The sequence below is a fragment of the Pinus tabuliformis genome, chromosome 1_2 (assembly GCF_031772625.1).
Source record: "Pinus tabuliformis cultivar Carrire ecotype Pingquan chromosome 1_2, CPIR1, whole genome shotgun sequence".
In the NCBI taxonomy this organism is placed as follows: Eukaryota; Viridiplantae; Streptophyta; class Pinopsida; order Pinales; family Pinaceae; genus Pinus; species Pinus tabuliformis.
The window spans coordinates 684,214,070-684,227,326 of record NC_142298.1 but is presented as its reverse complement, the minus strand read 5'-3'; the positions used below and the strand labels follow the sequence as shown (position 1 = coordinate 684,227,326).

Sequence of the window (13,257 nt, the reverse complement as noted above, 5' to 3'; positions counted from 1 at the left end):
TAGGAGAAACATAGTATTCTACAAATGTTATAGCAATTTCTAACTAAGCAATTTTAATAGGCAAAAATAGATACTACCAATTAAAGTATCAATTGAAGATCTCAATAGTCGTAAAATTGGGCAGCTATTTGTTGGAGACATAATGGTTGTCTATAGTGCATTCCTTGATAAAGCAAACAAATCACGTCAAGTATTGCGAGCTGATTTGACAGATGCTCAAGGAATGATGACTATAACGTTGAGTGTACCTGCACATTTGGTAGAGCGACATGAACAGAAAATTTTGCAAGGCAACAGTACCTCAATTACAAATTTCAGGATATTGCCTAAAAGTGTTTATGATCGCGGTGACTGTGACAAAATAATATTGCTTAATGAATCAAGTATCATAGAAACTGTACCTGAAGTTTGCAAAGAATATTGCTTCATTCCCAATACGACCATTAGGCAATTTGCAAACAAAAAAGAAATGTACCCAATTGGCACAATCGCTGCTGCCGTTACACTTGCCAAACGAGTTGGATTGCATTACATACTCCATATCAAAGATGGAGATTCTGAAAACGACAATGCAACTGTATGTATTCAGATGTTACTTATTCCTAATTTTCAGTAGATAACATGCATCACTTCAATACATAGTTGTTGTAATTTGTCCATAGTTTTTGTAATTTGTCTTCTGCAATTGCAATTTTTCAATGCATACGAACAATGTAGTTGCATATTACTTTTTGTATTTTTCAATACATAGCAATTTCTGTTCTGCAGTTGCAACTGTTTGACACATATGAACAATTTTTCCTTTCAATGGAAAAACAATTGCAAAAAGGACACTTTCCGCTCATTCTTTTAAAAAATTTAACAAAAAAGGTAAACACAACAGAAACAATATTCAGAGCATCGAAGTCAACGTTCATGACTGAACTTAACACAGATGCACTCAACAATCTCACAAACTACATCTACCTATGTTGTAAGTATAGCAATAATAATGTTTTTGCTGCATTTGCATTTGGCATGTAATAATCTAAATTAACGTTTGAATGTTTTATAAACAGGTCGAAGGTATTCTGACCGCAACAAATCCATATTCAACTCCTTTCGAACCTGTTTGTGCAATTTGTAACTGCCCAGTGAATTCATCCATAGCAATAGCCAATGCAACAATTTTCTGTTCACAATGCAATGATAATTGTCCTTTCCTCTACAAGCATTGTATAAATGCTGTAATAGAATCCATTACAAATAACTTTGTCCAGTGCATTATCAGGGAGCCCTTATTACATGACTTACTTCCTGATTTAAAATCAATGTCATATGAGACATATTTGCAACAGAAAGCTACCACTGTTTACATCTTACGTGACTTCAAAATTCAGAGCAAGTTCACACTCAATGAAGATAGCGAGCTATTACATGTCAACTAACAAATGGAAGGTACATCAACATATGCCTTAACATGTTTTCTCTCAAATATGTCCTCTCTTCAATTTACACTGTTATCATTTTGTTCTAACTAACCATTTGTTATACAGATTACAAAATCCAGGAGCATGGCAGCCTTCACATCCATAACAAATGCAAAAGTAATATGAATATGTTTCTTCATATTATGCTCTCACGATAATACAAGTATTTGACTTGCAATTTTGACTCATTTACAAAGAATATGTAACGCAATAGTTGATGAAAAAAGGCTAGAAAGTCTTTATGCATCTGTACTTGTGTTGTTTCTGTTTCTGTTCTGTATCTCAAATGGATGAAAAAAGGCTAGAAAGTCTTTATGCATCTGTGTTTGTACTGTTTCTGTTTCTGTTCTGTATCTCAAATGGAACGCATTTTGCATCATGCTTCAAGCTTGACAACCAGAGATTGTCTTGCCAGCTTTTGTATCTATATTTTTGTCGCATCTTAAAAAGTACCATGTTTGGTTTAAATTATATCATTGAATACAGCAAATGCAACATCAGATCAGCAATAATTTTGTATCTACAGCTGCTGAATGCAAACACAAAAGATTCCATAGATTAATTAAACATGGCACTTATTATCTACTCAAGTTAAATGACAAATTGTATATTGAATCGGCTAGTCATTTCTGTCTCCTCTTATGTTATGGCTGAATGCTATGTTAGTTTTTGTTTGTTGCATAATGTAGCTAACGATTCAGGAAAGAGGCCTAGAAAGTCTATACATGTCTATTTGTATTGTTTCTGTTTCTGTCTTGTATTTGAGATCGAACGCATTCTGCAACATGCTTGAAGCTAGACTTTATAAATAGCATCAAACTATATGGACTTTAAAATGAATATATGTTGTTTGAAAATGGAATTATGACATAATGCATTTGGTATTATTAGTCCTTCCCTGGGACTATATGCAATCGATCAATTGCTGACCGTTGCTTGATCCGCATGATTTTTCATTATAATAGCATTATAACCTTAAGCCAAATGAAAGTTTTGGGCTCGAAAGGTTTTGTTTTATATTACCTATGTTTCTGTTTACTGTTAGCTCTACAATTTGCTTAAATTTTTTGCATGTTCCTAAACACATCTGATTCAAAGTCAAACGTAGAGTTATATTTTCGAAACAAATGCTACAGGGTAACTGCTTTGCATAAAATCTGGTAACGTTACCAGGAAAGAATTTATCCCACAGACCATGTGAATATGCCATATATCTGGAGACTGCTGACATGATTTGCAGTTTACAATCTGAAGAATGCTCACATGGTTTCCAATCTACAAAGCACAAAAGACACAATGACTGATATACATTTCTGGTAGCTTCCATTCATTCCATTGGTATTCTTGCTCGGACTCAATGCTGAATTTCAAACCAGTAAGTTTATCTGAACCCATTTCATTTTTTATATCATTTGAAGTCCAAACCTTATTTCAGAAGTTTATGACTTTGTAGGTTCATGGTTTTGATCTCTCCTTGTGCATTGCCATGTTTAACTAGTTAACGTGAATATGAAGTTTGATGACACATACAGTTCTGTAACCAGTAATAGGATTGCATGTGATAAAGTACCTTTGAACAGCTTGATCTTATTTTGAAATTTTGTTGTCTAATGAGCAACACTGCTGCAATGACTTCTGAAATGAAGCACATAACAGTTGCCAATATTAGAATATTACCAAGAGAACGCCTTGCTCAGTGTGCTTTCGAAACTAAACAGTTGGTTCAGGTATATACAATACTGAGTTTCTAATAAATTGTTTTTGCAAATTAAAACAGATCTCGTCAAGATTGGAAAACTGGAACAAGCCATGTTAGAGATCTGTTTTACTCTTATACAGCTATAAGTATTGCAGAAGAAGCCTTAGTTCACATAACTCCTTAACATGTTTTCTCTCAAATATGTCCTCTCTTCAATTTAGAATGTTATCATTTTATTCTAACTAACTGTTTGTTCTACAGATTACAAAATGCAGGAACATGCTGGCCTTCACGTCCAGAACAAATGCAAAAGTAATATGAATATGGTTCTGCATTTTCATGTTTAGCTAGTTAGCATGAATCTGAAGTTTGATGGCAGATACAGTTCTCTAACCAGTAATAGCATTGCATATGATAAAATACCTTTCAGCAGCTTGATCTTATTTTGAAATTGTGTTGTCTAATTGGCAGGGGTGCTGCACTGACTTCTGAAATGAGGCACACAACAGCTACCAATATTAGGGTATTACAAAGAGGAGAGCTTCCTCGGTGTGCTTTCGAAACTGATCACTTGGTTCAGGTATATACAATACTCACTTTCTAATAAATTGTTTTTGCAAATCAAAAAAGATCTTGTCAACATTGCAAAGCTGCAAGAAGCCATGTTAGGCATGTGTTTTAGTCTTATACAACTTTAGTCAATCAAATACTCCTTTTAATCTTAAATAAAGTACGTTCGAATAGCTTGATCTTATTTTGAAATTTTGTTCTCTAATTAGCAGCACTGCTGCAGTGACTTCTGAAATGATGCATACAACAGCTGCCAATATTAGAATATTGCCAAGAGAACAGCTTCCTCGGTATGCTTTCGAAACTGATCAGTTGGTTCAGGTATATACAATACTGAGTTTCTAATAAATTGTTTTTGCAAATTAAAAGAGATGTTGTCAAGATTGGAAACCTGGAACAAGCCATGTTAGAGATCTGTTTTACTCTTATACAGCTTTAGTCAATCAAATACTCTTTTTAATGTTAAACAAGCTTTTGACACATTGTACATGATATAAGGCTTGCACAAGAAACCTTAGTTCACATAACTCCTTAACATGTTTTCTCTCAAATATGTCCTCTCTTCAATTTACAATGCTATCATTTTATTCTAACTAACTATTTTTTCTACAGATTACAAAATGCAGGAACATGCTGCCATTCACATCCAGAACAAATGCAAAAGTAATATGAATATGGTTCTGCATTGTCATGTTTAGCTAGTTAGCGTGAATTTGAAGTTTGATCGCAGATACAGTTCTGTAACCAGTAATAGCATTGCATATGATAAAATACCTTTCAGCAGCTTGATCTTATTTTGAAATTGTGTTGCTCCCTGCTCACATAAGGCAAGTACAATCTGCAAGTATTTGATGCTTCTTTCTGTTTGCAAGTATTTCAGCTTTTTTTGCAAATACCATATCCAGACATCTTTGTTTTGCATAATTTGAGTACTGTTTTGACTCAACTAGTTTATTTGCATGAGCAACTGCAGTTGATGATATAAAGTGCAGCTCGTGAGAGAGCGTCATGATGATGTCACGTGTTTTTATTCTTTCCCAAATATTTCTGTTAGCTTACCTAAGTTGTCAAATTTTTCCATCACATGGAGCACCGCATCAAATTCTATTGGATTCGGATATAGATACAAATGACTTTTTTGCAATTCTTTATCTTCTAAAACAGAACTGGTCAGAGTTCAACGTGAAAGTACGTTTATTTTATGCTTCAGTTGGTTTTTCATATATGTCTCTAAAACTTTCCTATGTGTTAATCTGGATTCTGTGTGCATTCTGTTTTAATTTAATTGCATTCATTTGACTCGAGAATAAAAAAAGAAAGATCATGACACATAGTTATTTACAAATAATAAATAAAATGATGCAAGCTTTTAAAATAAGCATGATAAAGAATGTCCAAGCAGTAAGTTTACCTCAACCCATTTCATTTTTTATATGATTTGAAGTGCACTTCACACACAATGTCGTGTATGCAGAAGCTACCTTTGGAGTACTTCGGCAAGGGGACTTAAACCTTTTTATGAAACCCGTCCCTAAAATTTCTAGTCGGTTGTTTGCATTTTGTTGCACCATTTTGCCCCTTTGTTCTATACTAAAACAATACCAATCTCATAATTGCCTACATCCTCAGCATTGTGCAATATTTTCAGCCAATGTTTCTATTAGATCTCATTGAAAAGCACGTGCTGCAAGCCTTGTTCCAGAAGTTTATGACTTTGTAGCCTCACACTTTTGATCTCTCCTTCTGCATTCTCATGTTTAGCTAGTTAGCGTGAATCTGAAGTTTGATCGCAGATACAGTTCTGTAACCAGTAATAGGATTGCATATGATAAAGTACGTTTCAACAACTTGATCTTATTTTGAAATTGTGTTGTCTAATTGGCAGGGGTGCTGCACTGACTTCTGATATGAGGCACACAACAGCTGCCAATATTAGAATATTACAAAGAGAACAGCTTCCTCGGTGTGCTTTCGAAACTGATCAGTTGGTTCAGGTATGTACAATACTCACTTTCTAATAAATTGTTTTTGCAAATCAAAAGAGATCTCGTCAACATTGCAAAGCTGCAACAAGCCATCTTAGGCATGTGTTTTAGTCTTATAGATTTCCACCACCGTAACACCATAGTTGATTTGATCACACTATCTATTCCTTGAATCGCCATAACAAGAGAGATAGTTGTGAAATTTGAATCACCTTTTCATAATTGTTGGATCATTATCTCATTCAAATATAGAATTATAACTAGTTAGAGAATGTTAGAAATATTTTGCTTATAAATATTTTTCATGCCAATGTTATTAAATTACGTCATTATTATTTATAATATTAAGATTTCAAATTTTATTAGTTTGAAGTTATAGGTTTTAACAACTTGAAGTCATTGTTTCTTTTATAGTCTATTTACTATCTTGAATACACGCCTAGGATAGGAAACCGTGCAGTTACAAAAGACACTGCAATCTTCAATATTTTAACGTTTCAAACAGTTCAAAAACCCCAATTTATTTATCTCTTCATCTGCAAAAACAATTCAAACTACAAAAGACTGCCACTCAATCTGTACCAAGAACCATAGCTTCACCCAGGTCGTCTCGGCCCAAAATGGTGGTCGAAACCGACATTTACGGAAATTTCCATAAAACCCATGTAGCTAAGAGAAGCCCACAGTATCACGACAGGCAGAAACCGCATTGTGTTTTCACCGCAGACAATACAACAAATACAAACGAAAAATCGCAGAGATTGCAGAGCTAAACAACCAAGTAACAATAATAACCCAAAGGGCGCGAACAGGGTCCGATTCATACCAACGTTACACATCCGCTTGGGAGTCACCGGACCACGTGCCCTTCACCTCGAACCATGCGAGGCCCCCAATAAGACCCCAAAACCTTTCCACCCCCAAAACCAACCTTTCCACCCCCAAAACCTTGGTTCGACTTAGGTTATATCGCTCATAAAAGCCATGCAGGTAAGAGAAACCCTCAGTATTTAACCAGAATGCCATTAACTTATAATGCTCAAATAACCATGGACTCTTGCATGCAGGTAACAGCAACCCTCAGTATTTAACCAGAATGGCATTAACTTATAATGCAGTAGCCGAACTTAACCTCTAAACAATACAACCAAGAATCACAGCTTCACGCAGACATTTACCGAAATTTCCATAAAACCCGAGCAGGCAGGAACTCCACCGCAGACGAAAAATCGCACAGACTACAGAGCTAAACAAGCAAGTAACAATACCAACCCAAAGGCCGCGAAGACAGTAAAACCCAAGCCGAACTTTCCAGCATCTCGAGGAGGGACAGCTGGCCGGCGATTAGACCACCACAGCGCATGCCGACCACAGCTAAAACAAACCCTCAGTATTCAACCAGAATGCCATTAACTTATAATGCTCAAATAACCATGAAAAATCACACAGACTGCACAGCTAAACAACCAAGTAACAATAATAACCCAACGGGCGCGAACAGGGTAAAACCCAAGTCGAGTAACTTTCCAGGATCTCGACGAGGGACAGTTGTCCGCCCACAAGAGCACCACAGTACAAGCTCAATTGTTGATGCCTTGCTATGAAGTCACTTTATTTACTGATCATGTTTTCTTTGTATGGTCAGATTTCTCATGCCAAAGTTAATCTTCTTGAAGTTAGACCAGGAAAATCTGAAGCACTGATTGAAATTTCAGGCAATCCACAGCAAACAAGTGCACCCATTTTGTATGCAGTTCTTGATCTCCCTCCGACATTTTCCAACATTTGCCAACAATTCGTCTACTGTCCCTCTGTTGCTACTTTTTGATTTTGATTTCTTAGAACAAAAGCAGATTCCTTGCTGCAATTAAATTTCTATTTAAGATAATTAACCATAAATCTGTCTGCAAACACCAACCCCTGTAGTACTAACTATATGCTTTGTTTCAAAATTCAGTCAAATCGCAATATAAACAGTATTGGCAATTTCTCTGAGTTTGAGGACCCAATTCTTCGTCAACGGACTTCTGCCAGATTTGAAAGGTACACAACATTTGCAAAATTTTGTCAATTGCTGCTATCATGATGGTTTTGCTGATCACTATTTCTGTACTAATGTCCCTGGCATTGTATATCACCTTTGGCAGTGTGACAGCAGCTGGTGAGCTTATCACAAAAACTACAGTTGAACTTGTAACATCTGAACGCACAGTTGCAGCCATTCTAGGAAAGTCTGGAAATGATCTTGTTAAAATTCAGCAACTAAGCTGGTATAAAGAAGCATAAATTTCTGCAAATTCCATGGGATCCCCTTCAACTGAAATTTTTGAAACATGCAGACTTGGAATGAAGTGCTGTCATTGCTGACAAAATGACATTATATTGACAGAATGACAAAATGTTACAGCACAAATCCTATGTTCTTAAATGATCATCTTGTATTTGAACATTCATCTAGTGGAATGTTGCATTAATTATTAGTTAATAAAAATTGGCATTGGCAGTTTTTATTTTGTCTCTATGGTTCTTGATTCATTATGCTAATGTTTAATAAATTAGGCTCTTTATGTGTTATATGTTTGATTTCATGTACAAAATCAATTTGAACAAGTTTCATAAATATAAATTACTATCTACTATATTTAGTTACTTGAAATCATTTATCTAATATTTGGGTTTGTTTGTTTCTAATATTTGATAGCCATGTTGGTCATGCTTTACCATCATTCACCATTTTCTATCTACTATATTTAGTTACTTGAACTCATTTATTTAATAGTTGGGTTTGTTTATTTTTAATATTTGTTAACTACATTGGGCATGCTTTACCATCATTCACCATTTTAATAATGATTGACCATTTTGACCATGGATTAGCGAGATGACCATGCATCAGCATCACAACCATGTTAATTGTGATTAAACACTTTTTACTATGATTAATCATGATAAACATGCCAATTATAATTAAATTTAAATATCTTTGATCCAATATAAAAATATTATTATTATTTGTTTTTATTTAATTATAATATCACACTCTATCTTTGATGTTTAAATAAATAATGCATTTTATCATTTTAAATTACCCATATAATATTAAATACTGGTTATCTATTCATATTTAATTATAAGTATTAAATTATTTATAGTTTTAACTAAGTATAAATTTCCTATAATATTTTTATTATTCAGTATTCATAATGGAAAGATTACACTTCCAATCACAAAGAAATAAAATTCCTTGAATAAAAAGATTCCCACATTGAAATGAACTTTCATGTATTTTTTAAAACACTATTAATTGAATATGATTTTCATAATTTATAACATGTAATATCATTTCTCCCAGTTGTATTAACCTGCAATAATTAGCTTATGCCAAGGTAAGCCTTTCTTGTCACCAGGTATAAAGTTTAATAACATAATAAGTTTTAAAAAATCAAGCTGTCAAAACATTATTTCTAACTAATAAATAGAGTAATTTGAAGTGGTATAGTCAATCTCCATTCTTTTATTATTTTCAATTATCGCATTTTTCGTCATTCTATATGTCATCATACCTGCTATGCTTATGTTATGCCAAATAAATCAATTATATTAAACTATACTCCCTAATTAAGATAATCACAAAATAGAAAAACAACTATGTTTAATGGCATCTGTTTATCTGTGACGTAAGTCCTTTCATCATACTTCGAAAAAATTTCAATAAAAAACTAACTTACTTAAATGGAACACAGATATTGCAGAAAGCAAGAGTATACAACACCAAAAGATAATGAATTTTTTCTTGCAGATCATGATCAATTTACATTTCAACTCGTAAAGTTTAAATGTTTTTTTAATTTTAATCTGTTTATTTTAGTTTTTAATTTATAAAATAAACTTATCAAAATTACTTTGCTATTGTACTTAGATGCTATTTTTACTAACCCAAAACTATAAAAAAGACCAAAAGTCATGTCCTTTTGCATCACAACAAATTATTAATTAAATGCAACAAATTACTAATTAGAAATTAGATGCAGGGTTTATTTTCTTTGCTAATTAGTAATTGAACAAATTTAAAGTTCACACTAAAGTTATGATAAACAATATTTTTAAATAAATACATCTTTTGTTCTTTTGACCATGGAATAATTCCCCAATCATTGACATTAACCTGAATGGTATCATTTATGTCCAAACATGTTACTAGATATCTAATCTTTCAATCATGGGTTCAAGACTCCATAATTTTTAAATGCTTAAGTTCTTTTTTGACTTTCGAGAATGATTTATCTAAATATTGAACACTCTCCACCACGAATTTAATTAACAAATTTATATTCATAATAATGTTTATTTGCTCATTATCATTTTATGAATATTTCCATAATATTCAAATGTAAAAAAATAACAAAATTGTAAAATTTTATTACATTTTAATTATTAATCTAAACATTTTTTAAATCATGACACATTGGAAAATTACATCTAAAACTAATCTTACATTTATCACAATTCTTATTTAACAAACGCAAAGTTCATTATATTTCACTCTTTGCACAAAGTCAAAAAGTCCATACAACAATTCGCTATCCAATTCTCTAAATCTTAATACAATTAAGCATGCCTACAACACACTAGTAATGCAAACAAGCTCTGATGATAATGCAAATTAAACACAAATTAAATCTCATAATAATAACTCACCAAACTGTTCTGTTAACCGGCAGGGACTAACGCCACAACAGTGGCTCCTTGTTTCAAAACTAAAAACTCCATATATTTTTATTATTTGTTGGAAATCCAACACTTAAATAAAATTAAAATTAATTACAATGTACCTAAACAAAATTTAAATATATAAAAACTTTAATTATTTGTAATTCATAACAATTAATTTTACCATAAAAACATATGCTCCCGTTTCATAGTTTTCAAGTAATGTGCGGGCGGCTAACCAGTTGTGGGAAGGAATCCATTACATGTTATGATTACTTGCCAATAAAACATGGGAGCGGGAGCGGTTATGATTACTTGCCAATAAAACATGGGAGTGGGAGCGGAGAGTTCATTGGGTACTGTGCCAAAAACGCAGCGGTGTCAACGTCGAGCCTCACTTGCCAAAAAAACATGGGAGTGGGAGCGGAGAGTTCATTGGGTACTGTGCCAAAAACGCAGCGGTGTCAACGTCGAGCCTCACTTGCCAAAAAAATAGGCAACGGTTTAGGCAACGGTGTGGAAGTGGGAGCGGAGAGTTCATTGGGTACTGTGCCAAAAAACAGCGGTGTCATCGTCGAGCCTTAGTTGGCAGAGATACAATGCTGTTTGCTGTGGGTATAAGTGAGAGCAGTCTAGGTTCGTGCTGTTCATCCTGGCGGACTCAATTCTGAGATCAGTGCGGATGGAAATAACAAAGGAACAACAACCAAGGCTGTAGCCAGTCCTGCTGGCTCTGGCTCTCATGTGGCTTTGGATGCCTCAAGGCTGGAGCCTAGAGTTGAGTACAAGGATAGATACTGGGTTGTGGATGCCTCAAGGCTGGAGCCTAGAGTTCGAGTAGAATTCGAGTAGAAGGATGGATGCTGGGTTCTCAAAGAGGAGTTCAGGGCTGGAATCAATCCTCAGGAGAAGGCGAGATTCCCAATTGAGCTATTCCTATTTTGTTGATAAATGATCTACTTGCTTATTCGCTTTGAAGAGCATTTCATAAGTTTGCAGAGGTAATCGGAATTTAATGACTGTTTGTTTGGCTTTGGCCACTCAGCGAGGCAAGACTGGAAGTAAATCCCCATCCATTCTTGTCCGCTCAAACCAAGAACTATGATACTGTCATTCTTGTCTCCTCAAAACAAGGATTACGGTACTGCCAATTTCTATTAGAGATGGTATCACTTTAGAAAGAAAATTAATCTGGATAAACTTTAAATCCCAATACGTTGGGTGTCCTGTTGGTATTCAAACTTTAAATCCGAATATGTTGCAGGCATGGTCTTAAGGTTTTTCTTGTGCTGGTGGGCGCTCTGTACTGACAGGTAACATAACAGGTATTATAGCTGAAATTCCGTGCTCGATTCTATTAACGGATTGGTTTGCATGTATTTACTTACCATTTACTTCTTCAGGAGAAGCTTGAATTATAAATTCAAATTCCTGCAAATGTAATTGTATGTTTTCAATGTCTTCAAAAACGAATGACTAGCAATGACTTGTGCCGTTACAGGCAATCCTGAAATGAAATGCGAATACGCTGAGAGCCAGCTTGTATAATTACGAAGGTTCTGCTTGCACCGATGGGCTCTATACTGACAGGTAAAATAAACTCGACCCCAATCAAAATTATTATTGCTGAAATTCCTTTGCTCAATGAATTCCTTCGGTTCTTTTTCAATTCTAATGAGTGGCTTAGTATGCATTCATTTACATTTTACCTGTCCATTGTCATCTCGTTAATTAAATATTTTCTTGGATTATAGATTTGAATTTCTGCAGATGTAATTCATAATACATATACTTCTAATGTCTCTGGCAGAATCATTGTTGTTCCTGCACTTACCCAGAACCTACCCTACTGCTACCTTTGGCTCTGCCCGTGCCTATGATGTCTCCCGCTCTCTCTTTGCGGGTCTAGTTACTGCGTTTCTCCTTGTCTATGCCTCTGCACGATAAAACGATTCAAGGTAAACTCGCTTTCGAACTGCGCTTGGAACGAACCTGTGTCGAATTCACAATCTGACACCCCTATTGGGTTATGCTCGCCCTTAAACACGTCTATACTCGCTATCGGATAAAGAAGCCCGGTGCAAGGATTCCTAAGCGCGCCTGTAAGGAATGTGCAAAATCCCTCCACACTATGTGCAGGTACAGAGCCCGGTAGTGCAGCTGCATCAAACTAAGAATCATCAGGAGAACCTGCTGGTAAGTGGGGAGTGAAACCCTCTACAACTGCTGTTTGAATTTCTGCGAATGTAATTAATATTTGTCTAATGTCTCGCAGAAACCTATATTCGTTATCGGATAAAGAAGTCTGGTGCAAGGATTTCTAATCGCGCCTGGAAGGAATGTGCAAAATCCCTCCACACTACGTGCAGGTACAAAGCTCAGTAGTGCAGCTGTATCAAGCTAAGAATCGACCGGAGAACCTGCTGGTAAGTGGGGAGTGAAACCCTCTACAATTGCTGTTTGAATTTCTACAAATGTAATCATATTTTTCTAATTGCTCACAGAAACGAACGACCACTAATGATTCTGGCAGATTGTTGTTCTTGTACTATGTGGGTATCTTCTGCCAGATTGTTGACCTTGCACTTTGTGGGAAAGTGGGGAGTGAAGCCCTCTACAACTGTTGTTTGAATTTCTGCAAATGTAATTCATATTTTTGTAATGTCTCACAGAAACAAACGACCCGTAATGACAATGACTTTTACATTTCCTGGCAGGTTGTTGTTCTTGCACATTGTGGGTATCTTCTGGTAGATTGTTGTTCTTGCAGAATGTTGCTTGATCATCTCACTAATATTGGAATACCCATTGCCGTAAATATAAA

General features: G+C 34.9%; 1 pseudogene; it reads left to right on the top strand.

Annotated features, from left to right (window-relative positions):
- LOC149207573 (villin-4-like) overlaps nt 1-11,285 on the top strand; it is a 33,587-nt pseudogene extending 22,302 nt beyond the window's left edge.
- Nucleotides 11,286-13,257: the final 1,972 nt, after the last annotated feature.